The following is a 15,477-nucleotide window of genomic DNA, read 5'->3' as shown; positions in this document are numbered from 1 at the left end:
GGCTCGGTCTGTGGTCAGGTGTAAAGGGGCGCTGCGACTGGCCACTTGGTGGCGCTGTAAGGTCAAAAAAAATAGGAAAAGGATACAAAAAGGACAGCCAAACAAACACGCAAACAGCTACAGCTACGCAACGCTTAGTCCAAACAAAAAGCGAGGTCTGTGAGAAATTTGAACTGAAACGCCCCCCAGGGGGCGATCTTTCAAGACCGCGAGTGACTTTGTTTTCACGCACAACACACACACACACACCAGGTGACAGACCTCCTCACTCTGAACAACTCTCTAAACCATTGATCATCCAGGAAAAAAAAGAGATAAAGACCAAACCACAGCAAAACAAACAAACAAACGAAAAAAGAGACAAAAACCCAACAAAAACATCTGCCTTTTCAAACCAACAAATCCAGGGGAGAGCGCGAACGCAGTCCCCCACTACCATAAATTATGCAGTCGAGATTCCCACATTTGGGGAATTCGCAGGGGTCAGCACGGCCGGAGTGCAATGGACGAGCCTCGCCCTGGGTGAACCACCTTCTTGATCATGGTGTCTCCCCTGCCAGGTAAGTATGAAGCTTTAGGCCGCCTGTCAGAGGAACCGCTTCCCTGTCTACCATCCTTATCAACGGTGACCCCCATCCCAAGCAAAGGAAGGGCGGGTGCCCTGCGTTGACCAAGCGTCTTCTTCTTCTCTTGCTTAATGGCGGATCGCAAACAACTTTTAGGTGCATCGCGCCACCCGCTGCACAGAAGTGTGTAACATCACGTCGTTTGAGCGTTCTTGTGTTCTATTTATTAGCCCAGAGTTTTTACCCCACCTCATTATCAGAAGACTCCAAAGACTTCAGATGGGCGTGCCGGGTGGGGAGACCTCAAGAAACGGGAAGCACGGCTTTGAACCCGACGTCACCGGCTCTGCTATTAGACACAAAAATAGGGAAAGCGCACCGTTCCTGGAAACACTGCAATACCAGGCCGATGCATGGAGTGGACGGAGCAAGCCCCGGCTCCAGCTCCCTGATCCAAAAATCAATTTAATATGCAGTCCCCGGGTAGGGGACGTATCAGATATTAAACTGATAAGAACAGATACTACACTTGATCTTAGCCAAAAGGCCGAGAAGCGATGCCGTTGTGAGGCGGCGGGGAGGAAGCCGGAAACAGCGGCGGCCACCTCGGCCGCGGGCGGTCGCAGAGCCCTGAAACGTCGGGGGACGGCAGTACCCACCCCCGCCCGCAACGTCACCGAGCCTCGCCCCGATCGGCCGGGCGGTGGCGCTGCAGCGATGGAGAGTACGGCATCGCTCGTAACTCCCAAACGGTTTGTCGCAGAGCCACGTGCCTCGTGTCATCGGAATCCTTGGCTCGAGCCGGACGAGAAGCAGGCCTCGGATTCGCTCGTCGCACTGACGAAATTTTCGGCTATTTTGGATTTCGTCGAAAACCTACTTTTGCAAACCAGCGCTAGGCATTTGGCCCAGTCCGACCCGGAGCAGTGCAGAAAGATTCCCTGGAGTCTGACTGTCAATAATGATCCAAAAAACCCGGAAATTTCCATTCACCCTGGCGAGGGGACCCCAAAACGTTGGAAGGTCGTGTGGCCGAGTTTGCTAAAATGGCTATAACTCCCGCAAGGAATGAGATCGGTTCACCCAAATCGGCACACCTGTGCAGGGGCTCGGTCTGTGGTCAGGTGTAAAGGGGCGCTGCGACTGGCCACTTGGTGGCGCTGTAAGGTCAAAAAAAATAGGAAAAGGATACAAAAAGGACAGCCAAACAAACACGCAAACAGCTACAGCTACGCAACGCTTAGTCCAAACAAAAAGCGAGGTCTGTGAGAAATTTGAACTGAAACGCCCCCCAGGGGGCGATCTTTCAAGACCGCGAGTGACTTTGTTTTCACGCACAACACACACACACACACACCAGGTGACAGACCTCCTCACTCTGAACAACTCTCTAAACCATTGATCATCCAGGAAAAAAAAGAGATAAAGACCAAACCACAGCAAAACAAACAAACAAACGAAAAAAGAGACAAAAACCCAACAAAAACATCTGCCTTTTCAAACCAACAAATCCAGGGGAGAGCGCGAACGCAGTCCCCCACTACCATAAATTATGCAGTCGAGATTCCCACATTTGGGGAATTCGCAGGGGTCAGCACGGCCGGAGTGCAATGGACGAGCCTCGCCCTGGGTGAACCACCTTCTTGATCATGGTGTCTCCCCTGCCAGGTAAGTATGAAGCTTTAGGCCGCCTGTCAGAGGAACCGCTTCCCTGTCTACCATCCTTATCAACGGTGACCCCCATCCCAAGCAAAGGAAGGGCGGGTGCCCTGCGTTGACCAAGCGTCTTCTTCTTCTCTTGCTTAATGGCGGATCGCAAACAACTTTTAGGTGCATCGCGCCACCCGCTGCACAGAAGTGTGTAACATCACGTCGTTTGAGCGTTCTTGTGTTCTATTTATTAGCCCAGAGTTTTTACCCCACCTCATTATCAGAAGACTCCAAAGACTTCAGATGGGCGTGCCGGGTGGGGAGACCTCAAGAAACGGGAAGCACGGCTTTGAACCCGACGTCACCGGCTCTGCTATTAGACACAAAAATAGGGAAAGCGCACCGTTCCTGGAAACACTGCAATACCAGGCCGATGCATGGAGTGGACGGAGCAAGCCCCGGCTCCAGCTCCCTGATCCAAAAATCAATTTAATATGCAGTCCCCGGGTAGGGGACGTATCAGATATTAAACTGATAAGAACAGATACTACACTTGATCTTAGCCAAAAGGCCGAGAAGCGATGCCGTTGTGAGGCGGCGGGGAGGAAGCCGGAAACAGCGGCGGCCACCTCGGCCGCGGGCGGTCGCAGAGCCCTGAAACGTCGGGGGACGGCAGTACCCACCCCCGCCCGCAACGTCACCGAGCCTCGCCCCGATCGGCCGGGCGGTGGCGCTGCAGCGATGGAGAGTACGGCATCGCTCGTAACTCCCAAACGGTTTGTCGCAGAGCCACGTGCCTCGTGTCATCGGAATCCTTGGCTCGAGCCGGACGAGAAGCAGGCCTCGGATTCGCTCGTCGCACTGACGAAATTTTCGGCTATTTTGGATTTCGTCGAAAACCTACTTTTGCAAACCAGCGCTAGGCATTTGGCCCAGTCCGACCCGGAGCAGTGCAGAAAGATTCCCTGGAGTCTGACTGTCAATAATGATCCAAAAAACCCGGAAATTTCCATTCACCCTGGCGAGGGGACCCCAAAACGTTGGAAGGTCGTGTGGCCGAGTTTGCTAAAATGGCTATAACTCCCGCAAGGAATGAGATCGGTTCACCCAAATCGGCACACCTGTGCAGGGGCTCGGTCTGTGGTCAGGTGTAAAGGGGCGCTGCGACTGGCCACTTGGTGGCGCTGTAAGGTCAAAAAAAATAGGAAAAGGATACAAAAAGGACAGCCAAACAAACACGCAAACAGCTACAGCTACGCAACGCTTAGTCCAAACAAAAAGCGAGGTCTGTGAGAAATTTGAACTGAAACGCCCCCCAGGGGGCGATCTTTCAAGACCGCGAGTGACTTTGTTTTCACGCACAACACACACACACACACCAGGTGACAGACCTCCTCACTCTGAACAACTCTCTAAACCATTGATCATCCAGGAAAAAAAAGAGATAAAGACCAAACCACAGCAAAACAAACAAACAAACGAAAAAAGAGACAAAAACCCAACAAAAACATCTGCCTTTTCAAACCAACAAATCCAGGGGAGAGCGCGAACGCAGTCCCCCACTACCATAAATTATGCAGTCGAGATTCCCACATTTGGGGAATTCGCAGGGGTCAGCACGGCCGGAGTGCAATGGATGAGCCTCGCCCTGGGTGAACCACCTTCTTGATCATGGTGTCTCCCCTGCCAGGTAAGTATGAAGCTTTAGGCCGCCTGTCAGAGGAACCGCTTCCCTGTCTACCATCCTTATCAACGGTGACCCCCATCCCAAGCAAAGGAAGGGCGGGTGCCCTGCGTTGACCAAGCGTCTTCTTCTTCTCTTGCTTAATGGCGGATCGCAAACAACTTTTAGGTGCATCGCGCCACCCGCTGCACAGAAGTGTGTAACATCACGTCGTTTGAGCGTTCTTGTGTTCTATTTATTAGCCCAGAGTTTTTACCCCACCTCATTATCAGAAGACTCCAAAGACTTCAGATGGGCGTGCCGGGTGGGGAGACCTCAAGAAACGGGAAGCACGGCTTTGAACCCGACGTCACCGGCTCTGCTATTAGACACAAAAATAGGGAAAGCGCACCGTTCCTGGAAACACTGCAATACCAGGCCGATGCATGGAGTGGACGGAGCAAGCCCCGGCTCCAGCTCCCTGATCCAAAAATCAATTTAATATGCAGTCCCCGGGTAGGGGACGTATCAGATATTAAACTGATAAGAACAGATTTTTTTCTTTCGAAAATGTTTTATTGTCACCATTTTCAAACAATTATTTCACACATACATTTTTCTTTTAATACACATTTAAAAACAAGCATGAATAAATAGAATAAATACACATGGTTTAAAAGGAAATACAATCTTGATAAAAACCAGAGCAAAATATTCTTTTAAAACCATTGTGTTTGCTTGTTTTAAAAGTCCATGTCGTTGTGTGTGGTAAAATGTGTGTGTGTTAAAAAATAAATAAAATGAAATACAGATTTAAAATGACCACAAGCATCTTATGCAACAAAACACAACAAAACCAACAATTAAAAGTCCTTAAAAGTCATCTCTTGTGTAAGACCGGGGGTGAGTCCTTATCAAGCATTGTCATCACCCCACTCTCCAGAACAGGCCAGTGCGATGTTATTGCCTGGGCTCAGCGGAGATCCCCTCTCCTCCGGCCCGCTGGCCCGCTGTTCCCGTAGCCAGAGTGGTGAGGGTGCATCTACGGGCGGCCAGGGACGGTGGCGGCCGGGACCCTCCCCGTGCGACCCCGGCCCCCTCGTCCGAATATCGTCGCCCGGTACCCCTGCAGCATTGATGTTACCTTTAGCTCGCATGCATGGAGGGGTACCGTAACGCGCTTCCCCACCAGCAGATTTCTGGTGGCCCAGATGGCATCCTTGATGACGTTAAGGGTGAGCCAGAGCGAGGTAAATTCCTGTGCTGTCATGTCCTTCAAGCCCCGGCCCACCCCAAGGATGGCGAGCTGGTACCCTATCTGGGCCCCACCTGCTGGTAGGCACGGGAAATACAGGGGGCCGGTCTTGGCCCACAGGTCCCGCGCAGCGCCGCACTCCCAGAGCAGATGCCGCACGGTCTCCGGGGAGTTGCATCCGGACCGTGGGCATATCGGATTTTTGGCCATGCCTCTGGAGTGCATAACCGCCCTGACCGGGAGGATCTCATGAGCCACCATCCACGCTAAGTCCTTGTGCCTGTTCTGGAGAGCGGGGTGAGAGGCGTTCCTCCAAACTTCTTTGGCCTCACATAATGTGAGGCCTGGAACTGGACTCACCGGTTCCCGGTCCTGCACAAGAGAGACAAGATGCTTGTGGTTAGTTAAAATAGTGACTTCTTGATTCTCTAAAAGGTATTTCTTTAAAAACTTTTTAATAAAACTGTACTCATTGGGCAAGTTAAAAGACACTGGGCATTTTAAATCGACAGGTAAAATCTTCAGAGTCCTCAGGTACGACCCCATCCAAAATCGTGTCATCGCAGCTGTTTTGTTTTCTTTGGATGGGGTCATGGCATATTTAAAATGCAGGGCGGTGAAACGGCTGCCTAAAAACAGGAGGGGGTCTGGGAGGCCTTTTCCACCATTTGCTGGTCTCTTCTTGATGATTTCTCTCTTTAAGCGCTCCCACTTGGACCCCCACAGGAAGTAAAACACCGCCCTCTCCAGTTCTGCCAGGAAACTTCGTGGGGGACTAAAAACAGAGCAGACAAGTAAAATCAGAGTTAAAATCACAGATTTAAAAATTAAAACCTTGCCTTCAAACGTCATCTGTCTTAGTCCCCAAAAACCCAGTTTTTGTCTAACTTTCCCTAACATGTCAGTCCAGTTCTCCCGTCCCCCTCCCTCTTTGTCAAATTTAACCCCTAAAATCTTAAAATTTGTGTCCTTAAAATTCACGTCCAGTTTCCCTGTGTCTACTCCGTCCCACGGCCCGAAGAGCTGGGCCTCGGACTTACTTCTGTTCAGCTTGGCGCCCGAGGCCCGACCGTACCAGTCAGTCAAGTCCATTGCTCTTCGTATAGATAAAACGTCCGTGGCTAAAAGAGTTACATCATCCATGTATAAAACACAGGTCGCCGTCAGTCCTCCCGTCCCAGGAACGTCTAGTCCTTTGATCCATTTATCCCTTCTCAAGATCTGTGCCAGTGGCTCGATGCAGGCCACATACAGAAGAGGAGATAAAGGACATCCCTGACGGACACCGCTGTGGATGTTTACAGCTTTGGAAAGATGCCCATTTACAAGGATTTTGCTGACTAGGCCCTTGTACAGCAGTCCCACCCAGGCTATAAACCTTTCTGGAAAACCCATTTTTTGCAGTACCTGAAAAAGGAACTGGTGCGAGACTCTGTCAAATGCTTTTTCAAAATCTAAATTTAGAACTGCAAGCCGAAAATTTCTGTCTCTCGCATAACAGATGGCGTCTCTAATCAGCACTAGGCTGTCTGTTATCTTTCTTCCAGGCACAGCACACGCTTGATCTGGGTGGATCACGTCCTCTAAAACAGTCGACATACGTGTTGCTAAAAGTTTGCTAAAAATCTTGCAGTCCACATTTAGAAGTGTAATTGGTCTCCAGTTTTTTAGGTCAGTCCTGTCCCCTTTTTTGTGCAGTAATGAAACTATCCCTATCCTAAAGCTGTCTGGTAATGTGTCAAGCGTCTCAAAGTCATTAAAAACAGCCAACAACTCGTGTGCTAAAATATCCCAAAACTCAAGATAAAACTCTAGGGGGAGTCCATCTGCTCCTGGGGACCTCCCCCTTTTAAAACCTTTAAGAGCTTTATACATTTCTAAAACGTTAAAATCTTGGGATAAAAGCTTATTTTGGCTATTGACTTTCTTGTTTAAAAAATTTAAAACTTCTCTCATGGTGTCTTCGTGTACATCTTTTTTTTTGTATAAAACCTCATAAAAGTGTTCTACATTCTTTAAAATCTCTTCTGTTTTAGTTGCCTCCCTCCCTCCTACCTTAACCATGGATATTGCCCCTCCCTTTGTTATTATCTTTTTAAAAAAATATCGTGTACACTTTTCACCTTCTTCTATTTCTCTTTCTTTGCTTCTTAAAATGACGCCTTTACTTAGGATACTGGATAAAACTGACATCTCTTTTTTGACCTCTGCAATCTCTACGCTAAAATCAAAACCATCGTTTAAAAGATTAAAATATCTTTGTAGTCTTTTTTGCAACCCCATCATGCGTCTCTTTTCCCTGTTCTTTTTCTGTTTCCCTGCCTTTCTAAAAAACTGTCTTGTCCTTTCCTTTACCATGTCCCACCACTGTGCACGTGAGTCGTAAAAGTCTTGGAGGGTCTGCCATTGGCTGAACTGCTCCCTGTATTCACTGACTAACTTCTCGTCCTCTAACAGGGAACAGTTCAGTTTCCACAGCCCTCCACCTACAGTCACACCAGTGGGGAGTGAAAGGGTGCAAGATAGCATTAAGTGATCTGAAAAGAAGAGTGGGGTCAATGTAGCATCGGTTGGCGGGCAGTCTCTTGTAAAAAGGTAGTCGATTCGAGAGGCTTTGGTGCCATCACCACTGAACCAGGTGAAGCCCTCCTCTCTTTGATGCATTTTTTTAAAACAGTCAACTAACCTAAAATCTCGGACTAAACTCTGTAATAAAACCGATGTCTTATCAACCTTAAAATCATCACCTACCCTCTTCCTGTCAGTTTTAGATAAAACACAATTAAAATCCCCTGCTACCACTAGGGGAGCCCTACCTAGCATGTGGGGTTGCAGGTCTTCTAAAAGCTCATACCTGTCATTTTTCTCTGTAAAACCATACACATTTAAAACATTAAAATCCTTACCTAAAAAAGTCAGATTTGCTAAAATTGCCCGCCCATCCCTCACCACAGTGCTGCCCTTCACCAAGATATTGGGGTTGTTTATTAAAATGGCAACACCGTCGTTTTTGTTAAAATTGGACCCACTCCAAATGGAAGGCCTTAGGGTCCACATTTCTTCCCATTTCCTGTAAGTTGATAAAAAAGGCAAACCACATTCTTGTAATAAAAACACATCTGACTTTAAAATTTTTAGGTAGGATAAAATGCTCTGTGCTCTCACATTGCTCTTCACACTTCTCACATTAATTGTGGAGATGGTGAGAGCCATGAGCAGTATGGTTAAAAGGGCGGTATAAGACATTTTAAAAGAAACAATACAAAAGACTACAAAAATACAATTAAAATCATATTAAGTCTTGTTTCACTTTCCCTTTCTTTTTCCCAGAGGAACTGGGATCAAGAGAGAAAGTGCTCGACCCCTCAGGTGCTACAGAGAGACCCTCTTGTAGCTCCTTTGGTGACGATGTTTTTAGCTTGAAGTGCAAAAAAGACACCTCATTTGGGGACTCTAGGGGCCACATACGTTCTTGATCTTCTGAACCAGAACTATCAAGTCGTTGTGCTGCCCTAGCTTTTTTCTCCTCTGTTTCAACCAGAGGAGATCCCGCGGGTCTCTTTTGCACTTGAGCACTTGGGAGTGAACAATCGTTTTCACTCCCACTACTAGCCTCCGAGACGGTTTTTAGGGAGGAAGCCGTTTCCTCCTCTTCCTCCTCCATTTCACCTCCATTTTCCTCTTGTTGGGGAGTGGCTTCCTCCCTCTGTTCGTTTGACTCCGCCCCTGTGGCCGCCCCACTTCCTCCTTCCTGTCCAATCCCTGAGGTTGGCGGGAGATTTGAATCTCCCGCCAAAACCTCAGGACCCGCCTCCTCGTTAGTTTGCTGTTCCGGTGGGGCGGCCATTTTGTTGCCTTTCAGTTTGTTGGCAAAACTCTTAGGGCAATCTCTGTAGAGATGGGTTAATTCACCACAGAGGTTGCACTTTCTGCCATTTTGACACTCTTCAAAAGTGTGCCCAATTTCTCTGCACTTCCTGCACACTACTTCCTGACATGCCTCAGCAAGATGTCCAAGTTTGCCACACTTGCGACAAAGCTTGGGCATCCCTTGATAGTGAATGTAGCCTCTGTTCTCACCCAACACAATCATAGAAGGTATGTGACTCAGGCCATGGTAGCTGTTGGGATCTGCCCATTGTTTGATGGGCACTCTCCACGCACAGCTCCAGATGCCATCCTCATCTAAAACCTTGACTGGTTGTCCTCGAACAGAGCAATATCTTGCCAACCACACCGCTATGTCCTCCCCACTCACAGTTTCATTAAACATCCTAACAATCACCACTTTCAGTGAATTGTCAGTCAGTTTTTCCACTGTGAACATGGAGAAATTGGCTTTACACATTTCAAACCGAGACCAGAAAGTGTTCAGCAAAGAAGCAGATGCAAAACTTACATCAAATCCACGATTCAGGGGCAGAGTCATCAAACAGTTAATTTCCATCGCCTTGAATTCCAATAGCTGTTGGATGTACTTCCTAGAGAAGTCCAACCTGGACATACTCAGGAGAGTGCCATCCTCTTTTTTCTTGAAGTTAAAACGCACGCTGTGGTGCCTCCTCACGCCGGCACGAGCAGCCGACATGGCGGAGGCACCACTAGCACGTTGCGGCTAAAAGCAAACAATAAATAACACAATAAATAAGTTAAAACACCTTACCTTAAAACAAGAAGATTCCCCGAGAAAACGGGTCGTCACCGAGTAAAAGCCGCTTGTCTCTGTACCTCCTGAAGGATGGGGGCACTGTGTGACAAGCCACACACAGGCCCAAAAGGTCCCGCAAGAGGCGATCGCTGTCACTGCCGTCTGACCAGACACTAGATCTTAGCCAAAAGGCCGAGAAGCGATGCCGTTGTGAGGCGGCGGGGAGGAAGCCGGAAACAGCGGCGGCCACCTCGGCCGCGGGCGGTCGCAGAGCCCTGAAACGTCGGGGGACGGCAGTACCCACCCCCGCCCGCAACGTCACCGAGCCTCGCCCCGATCGGCCGGGCGGTGGCGCTGCAGCGATGGAGAGTACGGCATCGCTCGTAACTCCCAAACGGTTTGTCGCAGAGCCACGTGCCTCGTGTCATCGGAATCCTTGGCTCGAGCCGGACGAGAAGCAGGCCTCGGATTCGCTCGTCGCACTGACGAAATTTTCGGCTATTTTGGATTTCGTCGAAAACCTACTTTTGCAAACCAGCGCTAGGCATTTGGCCCAGTCCGACCCGGAGCAGTGCAGAAAGATTCCCTGGAGTCTGACTGTCAATAATGATCCAAAAAACCCGGAAATTTCCATTCACCCTGGCGAGGGGACCCCAAAACGTTGGAAGGTCGTGTGGCCGAGTTTGCTAAAATGGCTATAACTCCCGCAAGGAATGAGATCGGTTCACCCAAATCGGCACACCTGTGCAGGGGCTCGGTCTGTGGTCAGGTGTAAAGGGGCGCTGCGACTGGCCACTTGGTGGCGCTGTAAGGTCAAAAAAAATAGGAAAAGGATACAAAAAGGACAGCCAAACAAACACGCAAACAGCTACAGCTACGCAACGCTTAGTCCAAACAAAAAGCGAGGTCTGTGAGAAATTTGAACTGAAACGCCCCCCAGGGGGCGATCTTTCAAGACCGCGAGTGACTTTGTTTTCACGCACAACACACACACACACACCAGGTGACAGACCTCCTCACTCTGAACAACTCTCTAAACCATTGATCATCCAGGAAAAAAAAGAGATAAAGACCAAACCACAGCAAAACAAACAAACAAACGAAAAAAGAGACAAAAACCCAACAAAAACATCTGCCTTTTCAAACCAACAAATCCAGGGGAGAGCGCGAACGCAGTCCCCCACTACCATAAATTATGCAGTCGAGATTCCCACATTTGGGGAATTCGCAGGGGTCAGCACGGCCGGAGTGCAATGGACGAGCCTCGCCCTGGGTGAACCACCTTCTTGATCATGGTGTCTCCCCTGCCAGGTAAGTATGAAGCTTTAGGCCGCCTGTCAGAGGAACCGCTTCCCTGTCTACCATCCTTATCAACGGTGACCCCCATCCCAAGCAAAGGAAGGGCGGGTGCCCTGCGTTGACCAAGCGTCTTCTTCTTCTCTTGCTTAATGGCGGATCGCAAACAACTTTTAGGTGCATCGCGCCACCCGCTGCACAGAAGTGTGTAACATCACGTCGTTTGAGCGTTCTTGTGTTCTATTTATTAGCCCAGAGTTTTTACCCCACCTCATTATCAGAAGACTCCAAAGACTTCAGATGGGCGTGCCGGGTGGGGAGACCTCAAGAAACGGGAAGCACGGCTTTGAACCCGACGTCACCGGCTCTGCTATTAGACACAAAAATAGGGAAAGCGCACCGTTCCTGGAAACACTGCAATACCAGGCCGATGCATGGAGTGGACGGAGCAAGCCCCGGCTCCAGCTCCCTGATCCAAAAATCAATTTAATATGCAGTCCCCGGGTAGGGGACGTATCAGATATTAAACTGATAAGAACAGATACTACACTTGATCTTAGCCAAAAGGCCGAGAAGCGATGCCGTTGTGAGGCGGCGGGGAGGAAGCCGGAAACAGCGGCGGCCACCTCGGCCGCGGGCGGTCGCAGAGCCCTGAAACGTCGGGGGACGGCAGTACCCACCCCCGCCCGCAACGTCACCGAGCCTCGCCCCGATCGGCCGGGCGGTGGCGCTGCAGCGATGGAGAGTACGGCATCGCTCGTAACTCCCAAACGGTTTGTCGCAGAGCCACGTGCCTCGTGTCATCGGAATCCTTGGCTCGAGCCGGACGAGAAGCAGGCCTCGGATTCGCTCGTCGCACTGACGAAATTTTCGGCTATTTTGGATTTCGTCGAAAACCTACTTTTGCAAACCAGCGCTAGGCATTTGGCCCAGTCCGACCCGGAGCAGTGCAGAAAGATTCCCTGGAGTCTGACTGTCAATAATGATCCAAAAAACCCGGAAATTTCCATTCACCCTGGCGAGGGGACCCCAAAACGTTGGAAGGTCGTGTGGCCGAGTTTGCTAAAATGGCTATAACTCCCGCAAGGAATGAGATCGGTTCACCCAAATCGGCACACCTGTGCAGGGGCTCGGTCTGTGGTCAGGTGTAAAGGGGCGCTGCGACTGGCCACTTGGTGGCGCTGTAAGGTCAAAAAAAATAGGAAAAGGATACAAAAAGGACAGCCAAACAAACACGCAAACAGCTACAGCTACGCAACGCTTAGTCCAAACAAAAAGCGAGGTCTGTGAGAAATTTGAACTGAAACGCCCCCCAGGGGGCGATCTTTCAAGACCGCGAGTGACTTTGTTTTCACGCACAACACACACACACACACCAGGTGACAGACCTCCTCACTCTGAACAACTCTCTAAACCATTGATCATCCAGGAAAAAAAAGAGATAAAGACCAAACCACAGCAAAACAAACAAACAAACGAAAAAAGAGACAAAAACCCAACAAAAACATCTGCCTTTTCAAACCAACAAATCCAGGGGAGAGCGCGAACGCAGTCCCCCACTACCATAAATTATGCAGTCGAGATTCCCACATTTGGGGAATTCGCAGGGGTCAGCACGGCCGGAGTGCAATGGACGAGCCTCGCCCTGGGTGAACCACCTTCTTGATCATGGTGTCTCCCCTGCCAGGTAAGTATGAAGCTTTAGGCCGCCTGTCAGAGGAACCGCTTCCCTGTCTACCATCCTTATCAACGGTGACCCCCATCCCAAGCAAAGGAAGGGCGGGTGCCCTGCGTTGACCAAGCGTCTTCTTCTTCTCTTGCTTAATGGCGGATCGCAAACAACTTTTAGGTGCATCGCGCCACCCGCTGCACAGAAGTGTGTAACATCACGTCGTTTGAGCGTTCTTGTGTTCTATTTATTAGCCCAGAGTTTTTACCCCACCTCATTATCAGAAGACTCCAAAGACTTCAGATGGGCGTGCCGGGTGGGGAGACCTCAAGAAACGGGAAGCACGGCTTTGAACCCGACGTCACCGGCTCTGCTATTAGACACAAAAATAGGGAAAGCGCACCGTTCCTGGAAACACTGCAATACCAGGCCGATGCATGGAGTGGACGGAGCAAGCCCCGGCTCCAGCTCCCTGATCCAAAAATCAATTTAATATGCAGTCCCCGGGTAGGGGACGTATCAGATATTAAACTGATAAGAACAGATACTACACTTGATCTTAGCCAAAAGGCCGAGAAGCGATGCCGTTGTGAGGCGGCGGGGAGGAAGCCGGAAACAGCGGCGGCCACCTCGGCCGCGGGCGGTCGCAGAGCCCTGAAACGTCGGGGGACGGCAGTACCCACCCCCGCCCGCAACGTCACCGAGCCTCGCCCCGATCGGCCGGGCGGTGGCGCTGCAGCGATGGAGAGTACGGCATCGCTCGTAACTCCCAAACGGTTTGTCGCAGAGCCACGTGCCTCGTGTCATCGGAATCCTTGGCTCGAGCCGGACGAGAAGCAGGCCTCGGATTCGCTCGTCGCACTGACGAAATTTTCGGCTATTTTGGATTTCGTCGAAAACCTACTTTTGCAAACCAGCGCTAGGCATTTGGCCCAGTCCGACCCGGAGCAGTGCAGAAAGATTCCCTGGAGTCTGACTGTCAATAATGATCCAAAAAACCCGGAAATTTCCATTCACCCTGGCGAGGGGACCCCAAAACGTTGGAAGGTCGTGTGGCCGAGTTTGCTAAAATGGCTATAACTCCCGCAAGGAATGAGATCGGTTCACCCAAATCGGCACACCTGTGCAGGGGCTCGGTCTGTGGTCAGGTGTAAAGGGGCGCTGCGACTGGCCACTTGGTGGCGCTGTAAGGTCAAAAAAAATAGGAAAAGGATACAAAAAGGACAGCCAAACAAACACGCAAACAGCTACAGCTACGCAACGCTTAGTCCAAACAAAAAGCGAGGTCTGTGAGAAATTTGAACTGAAACGCCCCCCAGGGGGCGATCTTTCAAGACCGCGAGTGACTTTGTTTTCACGCACAACACACACACACACACCAGGTGACAGACCTCCTCACTCTGAACAACTCTCTAAACCATTGATCATCCAGGAAAAAAAAGAGATAAAGACCAAACCACAGCAAAACAAACAAACAAACGAAAAAAGAGACAAAAACCCAACAAAAACATCTGCCTTTTCAAACCAACAAATCCAGGGGAGAGCGCGAACGCAGTCCCCCACTACCATAAATTATGCAGTCGAGATTCCCACATTTGGGGAATTCGCAGGGGTCAGCACGGCCGGAGTGCAATGGACGAGCCTCGCCCTGGGTGAACCACCTTCTTGATCATGGTGTCTCCCCTGCCAGGTAAGTATGAAGCTTTAGGCCGCCTGTCAGAGGAACCGCTTCCCTGTCTACCATCCTTATCAACGGTGACCCCCATCCCAAGCAAAGGAAGGGCGGGTGCCCTGCGTTGACCAAGCGTCTTCTTCTTCTCTTGCTTAATGGCGGATCGCAAACAACTTTTAGGTGCATCGCGCCACCCGCTGCACAGAAGTGTGTAACATCACGTCGTTTGAGCGTTCTTGTGTTCTATTTATTAGCCCAGAGTTTTTACCCCACCTCATTATCAGAAGACTCCAAAGACTTCAGATGGGCGTGCCGGGTGGGGAGACCTCAAGAAACGGGAAGCACGGCTTTGAACCCGACGTCACCGGCTCTGCTATTAGACACAAAAATAGGGAAAGCGCACCGTTCCTGGAAACACTGCAATACCAGGCCGATGCATGGAGTGGACGGAGCAAGCCCCGGCTCCAGCTCCCTGATCCAAAAATCAATTTAATATGCAGTCCCCGGGTAGGGGACGTATCAGATATTAAACTGATAAGAACAGATACTACACTTGATCTTAGCCAAAAGGCCGAGAAGCGATGCCGTTGTGAGGCGGCGGGGAGGAAGCCGGAAACAGCGGCGGCCACCTCGGCCGCGGGCGGTCGCAGAGCCCTGAAACGTCGGGGGACGGCAGTACCCACCCCCGCCCGCAACGTCACCGAGCCTCGCCCCGATCGGCCGGGCGGTGGCGCTGCAGCGATGGAGAGTACGGCATCGCTCGTAACTCCCAAACGGTTTGTCGCAGAGCCACGTGCCTCGTGTCATCGGAATCCTTGGCTCGAGCCGGACGAGAAGCAGGCCTCGGATTCGCTCGTCGCACTGACGAAATTTTCGGCTATTTTGGATTTCGTCGAAAACCTACTTTTGCAAACCAGCGCTAGGCATTTGGCCCAGTCCGACCCGGAGCAGTGCAGAAAGATTCCCTGGAGTCTGACTGTCAATAATGATCCAAAAAACCCGGAAATTTCCATTCACCCTGGCGAGGGGACCCCAAAACGTTGGAAGGTCGTGTGGCC

At 50.4% G+C, this 15,477-nt stretch overlaps 11 non-coding genes and 1 pseudogene across 11 annotated transcripts; all 12 read right to left on the bottom strand.

The window, feature by feature from the left end:
• Positions 1 to 404: 404 nt before the first annotated feature.
• LOC141310540 (U1 spliceosomal RNA) lies at positions 405 to 568 on the bottom strand. The gene has a single exon (XR_012348019.1). It is a non-coding gene; the product is annotated as a U1 spliceosomal RNA (small nuclear RNA).
• Positions 569 to 934: 366 nt separating this feature from the next.
• Positions 935 to 1,125, bottom strand: LOC141310777 (U2 spliceosomal RNA). The gene has a single exon (XR_012348255.1). It is a non-coding gene; the product is annotated as a U2 spliceosomal RNA (small nuclear RNA).
• A 953-nt stretch (positions 1,126 to 2,078) lies between these two features.
• Positions 2,079 to 2,242, bottom strand: LOC141310538 (U1 spliceosomal RNA). Its single transcript, XR_012348017.1, has one exon. It is a non-coding gene; the product is annotated as a U1 spliceosomal RNA (small nuclear RNA).
• Positions 2,243 to 2,608: 366 nt separating this feature from the next.
• On the bottom strand, positions 2,609 to 2,799 carry LOC141310776 (U2 spliceosomal RNA). The gene has a single exon (XR_012348254.1). It is a non-coding gene; the product is annotated as a U2 spliceosomal RNA (small nuclear RNA).
• Positions 2,800 to 3,750: 951 nt separating this feature from the next.
• Positions 3,751 to 3,914, bottom strand: LOC141310746 (U1 spliceosomal RNA). The gene has a single exon (XR_012348224.1). It is a non-coding gene; the product is annotated as a U1 spliceosomal RNA (small nuclear RNA).
• Positions 3,915 to 4,280: 366 nt separating this feature from the next.
• LOC141310995 (U2 spliceosomal RNA) lies at positions 4,281 to 4,453 on the bottom strand (annotated as a pseudogene).
• Positions 4,454 to 10,937: 6,484 nt separating this feature from the next.
• On the bottom strand, positions 10,938 to 11,101 carry LOC141310537 (U1 spliceosomal RNA). The gene has a single exon (XR_012348016.1). It is a non-coding gene; the product is annotated as a U1 spliceosomal RNA (small nuclear RNA).
• A 366-nt stretch (positions 11,102 to 11,467) lies between these two features.
• On the bottom strand, positions 11,468 to 11,658 carry LOC141310775 (U2 spliceosomal RNA). The gene has a single exon (XR_012348253.1). It is a non-coding gene; the product is annotated as a U2 spliceosomal RNA (small nuclear RNA).
• A 951-nt stretch (positions 11,659 to 12,609) lies between these two features.
• On the bottom strand, positions 12,610 to 12,773 carry LOC141310536 (U1 spliceosomal RNA). Its single transcript, XR_012348015.1, has one exon. It is a non-coding gene; the product is annotated as a U1 spliceosomal RNA (small nuclear RNA).
• A 366-nt stretch (positions 12,774 to 13,139) lies between these two features.
• Positions 13,140 to 13,330, bottom strand: LOC141310774 (U2 spliceosomal RNA). The gene has a single exon (XR_012348252.1). It is a non-coding gene; the product is annotated as a U2 spliceosomal RNA (small nuclear RNA).
• A 951-nt stretch (positions 13,331 to 14,281) lies between these two features.
• Positions 14,282 to 14,445, bottom strand: LOC141310534 (U1 spliceosomal RNA). The gene has a single exon (XR_012348014.1). It is a non-coding gene; the product is annotated as a U1 spliceosomal RNA (small nuclear RNA).
• Positions 14,446 to 14,811: 366 nt separating this feature from the next.
• Positions 14,812 to 15,002, bottom strand: LOC141310772 (U2 spliceosomal RNA). Its single transcript, XR_012348249.1, has one exon. It is a non-coding gene; the product is annotated as a U2 spliceosomal RNA (small nuclear RNA).
• Positions 15,003 to 15,477: the final 475 nt, after the last annotated feature.

The sequence above is a fragment of the Garra rufa genome, unplaced genomic scaffold, assembly GCF_049309525.1.
Source record: "Garra rufa unplaced genomic scaffold, GarRuf1.0 hap1_unplaced_003, whole genome shotgun sequence".
NCBI classification, from domain to species: domain Eukaryota; kingdom Metazoa; phylum Chordata; class Actinopteri; order Cypriniformes; family Cyprinidae; genus Garra; species Garra rufa.
This window is presented reverse-complemented; position numbering and strand designations above follow the sequence as displayed.